Source organism: Eleutherodactylus coqui, chromosome 2 (genome assembly GCF_035609145.1).
Source record: "Eleutherodactylus coqui strain aEleCoq1 chromosome 2, aEleCoq1.hap1, whole genome shotgun sequence".
In the NCBI taxonomy this organism is placed as follows: domain Eukaryota; kingdom Metazoa; phylum Chordata; class Amphibia; order Anura; family Eleutherodactylidae; genus Eleutherodactylus; species Eleutherodactylus coqui.
This window is the reverse complement of record NC_089838.1, coordinates 215,813,608-215,826,082: the sequence shown is the minus strand read 5'-3', so window position 1 is coordinate 215,826,082 and position 12,475 is coordinate 215,813,608.

The window sequence follows — 12,475 nt, the reverse complement described above, 5'->3', positions numbered from 1 at the left end:
TTCAGATGGGTCCCTACACTAACACTTAGAACAGGAGATCTGCAGTGTAATTGGTCGGCTTTACAGGGACTCTCTGGGAATAATGAAATAGCATTTTTATAGTGGTTATAGAAGTGATCGCTAGATGAGCTCTGAGCTCTATCCTCACCATTACGCCCGCAGTCCCTGAACTTCAGGTCTCTTGTGTAGTTTGAGGCCAGAAGTTACAATGCTTGGACATAGATTAAGATACCAGATGGTTAGAGGAAGTTTAGTGATTACTAATTTAGAAGCTAGCTATTCCTGGAAAACCCCTTTATTCCTTGCAGTATGATTTTGCACTTTGCCTGTATGGTCACTCACAGCACCATTACCTATCTATCTTTACATAGGTGGTTTATATAAAGTAAAAGATAGTAGGGTTAATACGACAAATAAAGTCTTAGTGTAGGGACCCATCTGAATGAGGTCGCCGTGACGGGGCAGATGGGCTCGCACATTTTATTCAAAATGTGCGCTAAGAACCTCATAATTGTAGCCAGTAATATTTATCATGGGAGATGGGTTGCACCTACAAAGACAGGTAGGTATATATTTGGTGGGCACCTTGCCACACTTATCATGAGTGCTTTATACTAGAATAATAAGGAAGGGAAGTGAAAGGCCAGGTAAAAATATACATCTAATGAATACATTTGAGAACCTTGCTATTTGATGTGGAAAGAAAGAACAAAGACGAAAAATTCAGATGGAAAGTAGAGGAGCAAGAGACACCGATCACAAACTAAAATGTTTCTACACAAATGCAGAGCATGGGAAACAAACAGGGAGAATTGGAGCTACTAACATAGGAAGGGAAATATGATATCATAGGCATCACGGAAACTTGGTGGGATGATACACATGATTGGAATACAAGGCTTGAAGGATACAACCTATTTATAAGCAACAGACCTAATAAAAGAGGAGGAGGTATTGCGTTGTATGTTAGGAAAACATTTATCTCCCCTGAGATCCAAACTTCAGAGCATGGGAGTTCTGTAGAAACTGTTTGCATAAGAATATAAGGAGAAAACAACACAAAAGACACCATTGTAGGCATTTACTATAGGCTATTTACCAGAAGCCGCAGGGCATTATAAATCATATAGCAGGGGTAGAAAATATCTATTTCATATAACCCATACTGTAACGGATGGGAGTAGAGGAGAGCTGAGGGGATCCTGATTGATCCCGCCTCTCTTACTGATTTGTTAAGGAACAACTAATCTGAACGCGCTTGCCACTGTGAATGCAGGATTGCAAAAAATCCTCATATAATGATGTGATATGAAAAAAGAAAAAAATTGACCTTTTTTGGCTGAATAAAGGATTTTTTAAAAATATGGCTATATTATTCTTTTTATACTTTGTTTATGTTCATTTTTTCCTTTTTCTTTGGTTGGGTTTTATTTTGATACATTGATTACGCTTTATTATATTCCCCCCTTCCTTTTTTTTGTTTTTTTTTTGGGGGGGGGGGGGGATTGTATGAGGCCTTTAATGTGCAAATGAGCACAAATATATAGTATGTTGCATTTTTTCCATGTGCGCAAAAATACGCAATGTTAGAGCACCCATGAAATCACTGGGTTCTATTCTCTGCAGATTGTGTGCGCAAAGTTTGGCTGCACATCCAAGTGGAAGAATGTATCAAGTGGGGTACCACAAGGCTCTGTCCTAGTCCCAGTGTTGTTCAACATTTGTATAAATGATCTGGAGGAGGAAATTGTTGGAAGCAGATCAAATTTGCCGATGACACAAAGCTAGGAGGGTCAGCTAACATTAGGGAAGAGAGATGATTCAAAAAGATGTAGAAAAGCTTGTACAGTGGGCGGCGACTAACAGAATTCTGGGATGTATTAAGAGAAGCATAAAGTCTAGATCACGTGAGGTCATTATCCCCCTCTACTATTCTTTAGTCAGACCTCATCTGGAATACTGCGTCCAGTTCTGGGCACCCCACTTTAAAAAGATATAGACATACTAAAGCAAGTTTAGAGAAGAGTTACCAAGATGGTGAGTGGTCTGCAAATGATGTACTATGAAAAAAAGGTTAAAGGATCTGGGAATGTTTAGCTTGCAGAAGAGAAGGCTGAGAGGAGACTTTATAGCTGTGTACAAATATCTGAAGGACTGTCACAATGCAGAGGGATCAGCCCTATTCTCATTTGTACAAGGAAAGACTAGAAGCAATGGTATGAAACTGAAAGGGAGGAGACACAAATTAGATATTAGAAAAAACTGTCTGACCGTGAGGCTGGTCAATGAGTGGAACAGGTTACCACGGGACGTGGTGAGTTCTCCTTCAATGGAAGTGCTCAAACAAAGACTGTCTGGGATGATTTAATAAATCCTGCACTGAGCAGGGGGTTGGACCCGATGACACTGGATGTCCCTTCCAACTCTACCATTCTATGATTCTAGCAATCCCTGACACACAAAACTTCAGGCATGGTCTAAAAACGCACCTCTTCAGGGAGGCATACCATATCCCATTAACTAAACCCCTCTTTACTTCGCCTGATAACATGCTCCCTGCCCCCGCTTACTGCAGTTCCTGCTAGCCGCATTCAATTGCCGCCTGCAGTCATACCGATTCAGACACTATATGTCTTAAAGGGGTTGTCCCGCGCCGAAACGGGTTTTTTTTTTTCAACCCCTCCCCCCGTTCGGCGCGAGACAACCCCGATGCAGGGACGTAAAAAAAAAAACGCTCAGCGCTTACCTTAATCCCCGCGCTCCGGTGACTTCTATACTTACCGGCTGAAGATGGCCGCCGGGATCCTCTTCCTCCGTGGACCGCAGCTCTTCTGTGCGGTCCATTGCCGATTCCAGCCTCCTGATTGGCTGGAATCGGCACGTGACGGGGCGGAGCTACACGGAGCTACACGGAGCCCCATTGAAGAAAGCAGAAGACCCGGACTGCGCAAGCGCGTCTAATTTGGCCATTCGACCATTTTAGACGGCGAAAATTAGGTGGGCTCCATGGAGACGAGGACGCCAGCAGCGGAGCAGGTAAGTGAAAAACTTTTTATAACTTCTGTATGGCTCATAATTAATGCACAATGTACATTACAAAGTGCATTATTATGGCCATACAGAAGTGTATAGACCCACTTGCTGCCGCGGGACAACCCCTTTAAGTCTGACCATTGTCTATGTGTCTATCATCCCACACTCTCCACCAGTGGTTTTTGTATCTTTGTTTCTTATATCTGTTCTCCCCTGTTTTGTAAGCACTGCGGAATATGTTGGTGCTATATAAATAAAGATTATTATTATTATTACTTGTGGGTTATTGGTCACCACTTTTTTAATATTTACCTTTTGACGCTGTCTTGCCAGGTATTGCCACATTTATACCACCTGATGAATAAATATTTATGTTTTGGAGAAATAAACAAACAGTATAACAATGTTTAGAGATGAGCGAGTATACTCGCTAAGGCTAACTACTTGATCTCTCTCTCCCTCTCTTCCCCCCCCCCCCCTGCTCTCCCCAGCTCCCCGCCGCAACTCACCTGTCACCCACGCCGGTCCCCGAATCTTTAGAGCCGAGCGGGGAGATACTCGGCTAAGGCAATACTCGCTCGAGTAATGTGCCTTAGCGAGTATACTCGCTCATCTCTAATAATGTTCTATATGCATATGTATTGGTGAAACTTTTGTGAAATTAATTTAAACAGTGGTGACAGATAACCCACACGTACCCTCAAAGAACAATTGTTAATCTCTAAAATAAGGAACAAGTTGCCACGGGAGGTGATGAGTTCTCCATCAATGGAAGTCTTCAAACAGAGGCTGGACAGACATCTGTCTGGGAGGATATAGTAATTCTCACATTGAGCAGCGGGTTGGACCCGATGACCCCGGAAGTCCCTTTTAACTCTGTGATTCTTTGACATGAAGCACTTTTATATTTAGAAGTACAAACTCATGTGGTGAAATTAGTTTTAGTCAGAGATATAAGCTATAGGGGGAGCAGGACAGGGACAGTGTTACGGTACTAGTGGAGTGCCTAGGTACGCATGACGTGGGGTCCCTGACCTTCACCCACGCCACTGTCCCTTCCTGGAGATGGTGCCTGATGGTGCCACTCTGACCCTACGCTTCCTAGGGGAGGACATACAGGGACCACCATACCTATGCAAAAGACTACTACCCACTAGCACCAACAGGAAAGGCAGATGACAAAACCAACACAAACAGAACAGAGGCAGATGGTAAAGCTCTGGCTGATAACAGCGAGGACTAGCGGACAAGCTGACAGAAGCAGGATGCAAAACAAGGCAGACAAGCTAGCAGACTGAGGGAATGGCACAAAGTACCAGGACCGACACTCAGCAGGTCAGAGCTGCAGAGCTACTAAGCTCACACTGAAAACTGAACAATAATCGGCAAATCCCAGGCAGCCAGAGCTGTATATTATAGGAAGGCGGGAGGAGCCGATAGGTAGATAGACCTGTCAATCACCAGCACACTACTCAGACTCATAGCAGGGTAATTAACCTGACTGAAGGGCACAGGAACTGTTAACCCTGGATCGTCTGGACAGAACACGGTGTGCTGGCAAACATAACAATGAGCTGACAGGCGTAACATTATCCCCCCTCAAAAAAAGTGGCCTCTGGACCCTTTAGGCAAACAAAAAATATATATTGAAATACCAACTCCTTTAATGGACGCACGTCTACAGGACTTATGAATACGGCCTGAAATAACGCATAGAAGTCACAATAAGGAGCGGGAAAAATGCATATATATATATATATATATATATATATATATATATACCTTGACCAGAACTTATTGCACCTACACGATAGGTCTCAGCCACAATAGTCTGTAAGGAACAGGAAACGGACGTCCACAACAAATGGACGGGTGGCCCAGACAGACAGACAGGGCCCTACATCCGCCTACAGATGGACTAGGGGTCAGGATACAGACCAGGCGTCCGCCCACCAACGGACGGGTAGCTATGCAGGAACACGGGGGAAAAAAAACTAATTCATTCCGTTTGTCAGGAAAACGGTGTGGTAATTCAAGCCTGGGTTCAGATTGTGCTTATAAGTCAGATGCTGCAGGCACAAACATAATGTCAGACAACTACTGCATAATGTCCGCCATCTGCTGCGTTAACGCTAGCACTTGCTGAACCAGGACTTTCGTTGGATCTTGTACAGACATAACACTAAACTGGCTTGAAAGAGCCTAAACAGGATCCACACTGTGTCTAGCGCAGTTTGTTTGGGCCGATTATTATGTTACGGTACTAGTATGGTGCCTAGGTATGCATGGTCCCCTATCCAATGCGGGATAGTGCCGCGATACCGGCCTTTTCTTGTGCATGTGCAGTGAATTGTTATGGACGCAATGACGCATGACATGTCAGAGGAGGCTCCATGTTCCGCTCCGGATGCACTGCCTGTCCACATTTGGTATGTGCTATTTGTGTGCACCTGTTTGCTTTTATGTATTGATTATGGTGGCTGTATACTTGTGTGTGATTTGTGTAAACTGCCTCATGTTTTGTTATTTAAGTGATGTCTGTCTATGTATTGGGTAGCTTAAAAAAGGCCTCGTTTGGGCCGAAACGTAGCCTACTCCTTTTAAAGAAAGATCATGGAATAATAAAGATCCAAGCTTTTTTACGAATTTTTGCATGCTGCAACTTCTTCTATTTTCTCTGGTAATGTCCAGGGCAATAGTCATCAGTACCCCTCTGAAGAAGACTGGTCAGAAATGTGTGTCAGGGGTCTAGTCCCCGCATTATGGGGGAACTCTGAGGAGCCTTATACTATTTACAGGTATTATCTGTGACATGCACTTTGCCTTTTCCTCTTGGATGGGGGTTATACTGGAGATGCATTGATGGCTATTGCCCTGGACATATCTAGTGATATACATCTATATGGATTTGTGTTAAGCTCTCAGGGACTTATCGTTATGTGGGGATTTTTTTGATTTGATGTGTTTTTATATTTGTGTGTATTTCTGAGTATTTTCTTTTTGAATGTATGACTTCTCTATATTAAATAAATATATATATTTTTATAAGTCCTGCACTTTTCTTCTGTTTGATATTTACTATAGGCCGCCTGGACAAGCAGAAGATATGGATGAACTCTTTCTACATCAGATGGCCAAGCTCTCAAAAAACAGTATAACATAGTGATCATGGGAGATTGATTGGATGGATGTATTAAACCACGGAAATGTCCAAGAATGTTGGGAAATATTGCAAAATGAAATACTCAATTCGGCACCATGGATTGGACACACTAAAAACGCTCACTGTCGCCCTCATCCACTCTTAGCTCATTTATTGCAACTCGTTGCTGATCGGCCTTCCCCCCACCAGACTCTCCCCTCTCCAATCCATCTTGAATGCGGCAGTCAGGCTCATCTTGCTGTCCATCCGCTACTTGGATGCATCTGCCCTGTGCCAGTCACTACATTGGGTGCCCATCAAATATAGAATCTAATTCAGTCTCACTATCTTCAACCATTAAGCTCTTCATAGCACCACTCTAGATTGCTTCCCTCATCTCAATCCACCACCCAGTCAGCGCCCTCCACTCCGCTAACAAAACTAGATTAAGCGCCTCTTTAAGGGCTAATGCCCACAAAGGATTTGTACCACAGATCCCCACCGTAAATCTGTGGCGGAATAACGCAGCTATTATGTTCTATTGAAGCTAATACCTTTTCTGCCAGCCAATGCCGACATGCGGTATTTTACCACGGATTTTTGTGAGCAGTAAAAAAGTGTCATGCTCTATTTCCCACGGATTTACGTTGCGTGAGGTCTCCATCAATATAGCCTTGATGGTGACCGCGGAAAAACACACGATCAGCAGCGGCCATGGTTTGTGTATAATCCCGGTACTCCCGCGGTGTAAAACCGTGGGCATATCCCAGGACAGCCATGGGCATGAGCCCTAACTTGAACCTTTCATTCCCGCATCCAAGACTTCTCCAGAGCAGCAAGACCTTCTAAAGCATTTGTGTTCTCATTTGCCCCCATCTCCTGATGAAGCTTGTATCCAGTGAAAAATGGTAATGGTGTTAAAGATGGGGTTACCACTAGGGGCGCTGGGGTCTGGTTGGCGAAGGGGTGCTTGTCCTGGCATGCCTGGGCTGGCGGCTCTGTCCGGTTGGTTGCGGCGGCCGGCAGCGTGTCCTGCGTCTTGTGCTGGCACACCAGTCTGCTGGTTGGCCGCACAGTGCTTATGTGGGTGAGTGCAGTTGGGGGGGGAGGTGGCTTCATGACTCCCTCCAGTCATCATGTGACTTATCCCTGCCCGTCTGGACAGGGAGGTATGTATATAAACCCTGCTGGCCCAGACTCCAGTGGCAGTGTTTGTTTTGACTTGTTCTGACTACACCCGCAATCATTTGACCTGACTATAGTGTGTATGACCTCGGCTTGCACTTGACTCTGCTTCTGTTTTTGCCCTCCTGTACTCCGCTTGTGACTTTTTGGTTGACCCTGCCTATTGTCTCGACTATTCTCTGGTCGGCGCATCGTTGTCCTGGTCAGCTCAGGGTTCCCACCTGTTGGTCTCCCAGTCGCTCCTTCTTGGGGTCCCTGACACTAGTGCAGCGCAGGGATCGTCGCCCAGTTGTCGCCCTGGGGCCTTGCCCAGGTGGGCAAGTAGGTAGGGACACGGGAGAGGGTTGGCATAGGGATCCCCTGTCCATCTGCCCTGGCCATCCCTAACAGTTGGGCAGGTAAATCTATGTGTTTTTAATGGCTGCTAGACAGCGTAGCAATGCCCATATATCCTCTATTGCAGATAGCAAGGCCCAAATTCTAGCTCTTCTACTCAACCCGATCGCTACATGTGCTATTAGGAGCTGACAATCGCAGGTAGTGCGGTCATTGAGATAAATGGGGAGACACAACTTACCAGCAGCATGTAGAATAGGCAAAATGCTTTGTGACATCAAGAAAAGTCGTCGCCCTACAGTCTGACCAGAGAGTATGTAGCGCTGCAGCTGGAGGAGTCAAGTGACAAGCAGTGTGTAAGTGTGTGCAGCGCAGTTGTGTGTGAAACAGATGTTATTGTGCGCTAATTGTTTAGCCAGACAAACAGTGTGGGGGAGCCTCACAGCAATATACATGGTGAGGGGGGCTTCGGGGCTCCCCTAGCTTAGGGGCCGAGTTGGAATTGCGACTCTTGCAACCCCTTTTGTTATGCCACTGATTATATATAATAAACATATCAGAAGTCACCATTACAGAATAAATCTATATTTGGATTACTTTTGACCTAAACAATATGTCTATGTCTAACATGTCTTGCTACTTATAGCAACCAATCACTGTGCAGTTCTCATTTTTCCAGGACATTTTAAGGAAGAAAACAGAGTTCTGATGGGTGACTATGGACAATAAGTTGTTTTAAATAAATCTCCACCTATGTGTGAACCCAACCTTGGGTATTTCTGTGCATTTAAAATGGTACTGAACTGATGTTTTTACTGGTCATTTTAATGCCTACATGTTAAATTATAGGGGAATTTATTTGACTTGAATCAGTTCCCACCTGTTGGTCTCCCAGTCCCTCCTTCTTGGGGTCCCTGACACTAGTGCAGCGCAGGGATCGTCGCCCAGTTGTCTCCCCAGGGGCCTAGCCCAGGTGGGCAAGTAGGTAGGGACACGGGAGAGGGTTGGCATAGGGATCCCCTGTCCATCTGCCCTGGCCATCCCTAACAGATGGGCAGGTAAATCTATGTGTTTTTAATGGCTGCTAGACAGCGTAGCAATGCCCATATATCCTCTATTGCAGATAGCAAGGCCCAAATTCTAGCTCTTCTACTCAACCCGATCGCTACATGTGCTATTAGGAGCTGACAATCGCGTAGCATTTTAAATGCACAGAAATACCCAAGGTTGGGTTCACACATAGGTGGAGATTTATTTAAAACAACTTATTGTCCATAGTCACCCATCAGAACTCTGTTTTCTTCCTTAAAATGTCATGGAAAAATGAGAACTGCACAGTGATGCGGTGCAAAAAAAAAAAAATCATAAATTTCGTAAACACTATATTTATACTAAAATTTGCAACTTTTCTTTGCACTCACCAGTTTTAAACAGTAGCAATAAAAGTGGGTGCAGTTTAGCCGGAAGAGGCATTTAAATTCAGAAAATGTCACAAGTCTACATGTGCTCATAGTAGGCATAGATTTCATTTTCTGGCTTAGTGAGACCAATCTGCATTTTACACTAATGAACGTCAGTGTAAGGGCGGACTCACACTGTTATATGCACAAAAACGCGGTAGCATGAAGGAGGGTTTTTTGCGTGAGTTTTAACACATTTTACTGTACTCTTCGCACTGATGGAGATCTTTCACATCAGCGCGGGACATACTCGTGCCGTAATTAAAAAGGCTGTGTAGCCTAATTAGTTCTCAGTGTGATGGTCTTTCCATGAAATAGCACAGTGTAATGCACAATTATGTTGGTATTGGATGCACATTTGTGAACCCTCCTATGGGGCCTTTAGTGCGCAAATGGGCACAAATATATAGCATGTTGCATTTTTTTCGGGTGCGCAGAAATACCTAATGTTAGAGCATCCATGAAATCACTGGGTTCTATTCTCTGCAGATTGTGTGCGCAAAATTAGGCTGCACATCCAAGTGGAAGAATGTATCAAGTGGGGTACCACAAGGCTCTGTCCTAGGCCCAGTGTTGTTCAACATTTGTATAAATGATCTGGAGGAGGAAATTGTTGGAAACAGATCAAATTTGCCAATGACACAAAGTTAAGAGACATAGCTAACACTAGGGAAGATAGAGTATTCAAAAAGATGTAGAAAAGCTAGCACAGTGGGCGGCGACTAACAGAATTCTGTGATGTATTAAGAGAAGCATAGAGTCTAGATCACATGAGGTCATTATCCCCCTCTACTCTTCCTTAGTCAGACCTCATCTGGAATACTGTGTCCAGTTCTGGGCATCCCAATTTAAAAAAGACACAGACAAACTGGAGCAAGTTCAGAGAAGAGTTACCAAGATGGTGAACGGTCTGCAAATCATGTCCTATGAGGAACGGTTAAAGGATCTGGGTATGTTTAGCTTGCAGAAGAGAAGGCTGAGAGGAGACTTAAAGGGGTTGTCTCGCGAAAGCAAGTGGAGTTAAGCACTTCTGTATGGCCATATTAATGCACTTTGTAATATACATCGTGCATTAAATATGAGCCATACAGAAGTTATACACTTACCTTCCCTGCGCTGGCGTCCCCGTCTCCATGGCTCCGTCTAACTTCAGCGTCTAATCTCCCGATTAGACACGCTTGCGCAGACGGGTCTTTTCCCTTCGGCTTGGTCCGGCAGCAGCGGCGTTCTGGCTCCGCCCCTTGTACGTGTCATCGCGTGGCGCCGCCCGGTCACATGTGCTGATTCCAGCCAATCAGGAGGCTGGAATCGGCACACGTTATGGGGCGGAGCTACGCGATGATGTGTAGAAGGGGGTGGAGCCAGAACGCCGCTGCTGCCGGACCAAGCCGAAGGGAAAAGACCCATCTGCGCAAGCGTGTCTAATCGGGAGATTAGACGCTGAAGTTAGAATATAATGAAGGTCTGCAGAAACTGTAGGGCAAGTGTCAGAAAAGCTAATAATGAATTGAAGCTTACAAAAGAAGCCAAAAGCTATAAAAAAAGGGGTTTTAGGGGGTATGTAAAAAGCAAAAGAAAAGTTTGATGCAGCAGCAAAAAGGCAAACTCAGTTCTAGCATGTATTAAGAGAAGCATAGAGCCGATGACACATGAGGTAATTATCCCCCTCTACTCTTCCCTTGGTCAGACCTCAAAAAGAAGGCTGAGAGGAGACTTTCTGGGCATTGTTCCTATCTGGACATTTTGGGACTTTAGGCAGGGATTTGTCTGTTTGATTAACCCCTTCCTCTCCATGTAAGTCATTTACCTTTATATCAGAATCCTTATGAGCGCAGAGATTTAAAGAGTTGGGAATGTTTAGCTTACTAAGAGGAAGGCTGAGAAGAGACTTAATAGCAAACGAATGCAAACGCAGGCATCTCTGCTGAATGTTGTGGCGGTGCGTGCGTGTTTGGGCTAATTTATACACAAACAGGCTGCACTACTGATCTTGATGAAGCTATTTACAATGTGCAGAGCACAAAGTTAGGAGACGAAGTCCTTTAGTGTTTCTGCTCACAATGTTACGTAAATAAACCAAAAAAGTACGCTTGCAACTGTAAGTATCTTGATTTCCTTTTTTTTAATGAATTTTAAAATTGAAGGGGGTGGGTTGTGACAAAAAAAATTTCCGCATCGGGTACCACCGGACCTTGCTATGCCACTGCACTGCGGGGCAGATTTATGAAACTGTCTTAAAGAAAAACTGCTTTAGTTGCCCCTAGCAGAATGCAATATACAAGCTGCGCTGTGATTGGTTGCTAGGGGCAACTGAGGCGGTTTATCTTTAAGACAGTTTTATAAATCTCCCCCTATATGTTTGTCCCTCTAAAAAGTACAAACTATGCCGAGTCTCATCTGGACAACCTCTTCTATGGATGAGGACTTGCCAGCGATTAGCTGATGTCTCTGGTCTGCCAGCACAAACGCCCAGCAGTCTGCTGTGATCACTGGTATTACATGGCCCCTTCCCAAATGGATGACTATATAATACATGTATAGAAGAAGAACAATCATGGGTAGATGGTGCACTCGGATAAAGGAAAGAGACAGGAAGAGTTAGCACTGTGAGCGGCAACGTGTTCCAGCGCCATACCGGTGCCATCATCTGGCCCATCCAGGTTACGGTGGTGAAACGTGTTGCCGCTCACACTGCTGACTCTCTCAGTTTCCTTCCTTTGTCCGAGCGCACACCAACCTGCGATTTATCTTCTTCTGCATTGCCTACACCAGAGTTTGTCCGGTCACCGGGGAGGTTGTTGCTGAGAGGACTCTGGTACATTGCCATTTGTATATGCTGCACGTACCATTCTCCCACTGTGCAGTATTACACTATGGAGCGCCTTATTATTTGTATCTTCAGCTACATAATATATAGTTATTCTGACCCTTCCAGTGCATAAGCTTCTCTGCAGGAGGTCTCTGCTGTGGTGTATAGAGGGGAGTCCTAGGTGGGGACCCCTCTATTGTATCCATATGCTCTACTAGAGTGTACAGTATATATTGGGGTGGCCAAGTTGGGGCAACTCCATTAGGTAGTTTTGCCCCTAATGTGGATTAAGCAAAGCATTTTGTGACATAAATCTATATGCTACAATTCTCTGCTGTCAGCTTTTTTGTTCCTAGTTTTAGGAATTCCAGTATGTAATCCTAATCTAATTGTATGTTATATTGTAAGATCTAAGCGGCATAGAACAACAATAACAGCTATGATGACATCACAGAGCATATGACATCACAGACATGGCATGACATCATAGTTGCTATAGAATGTCTAAAG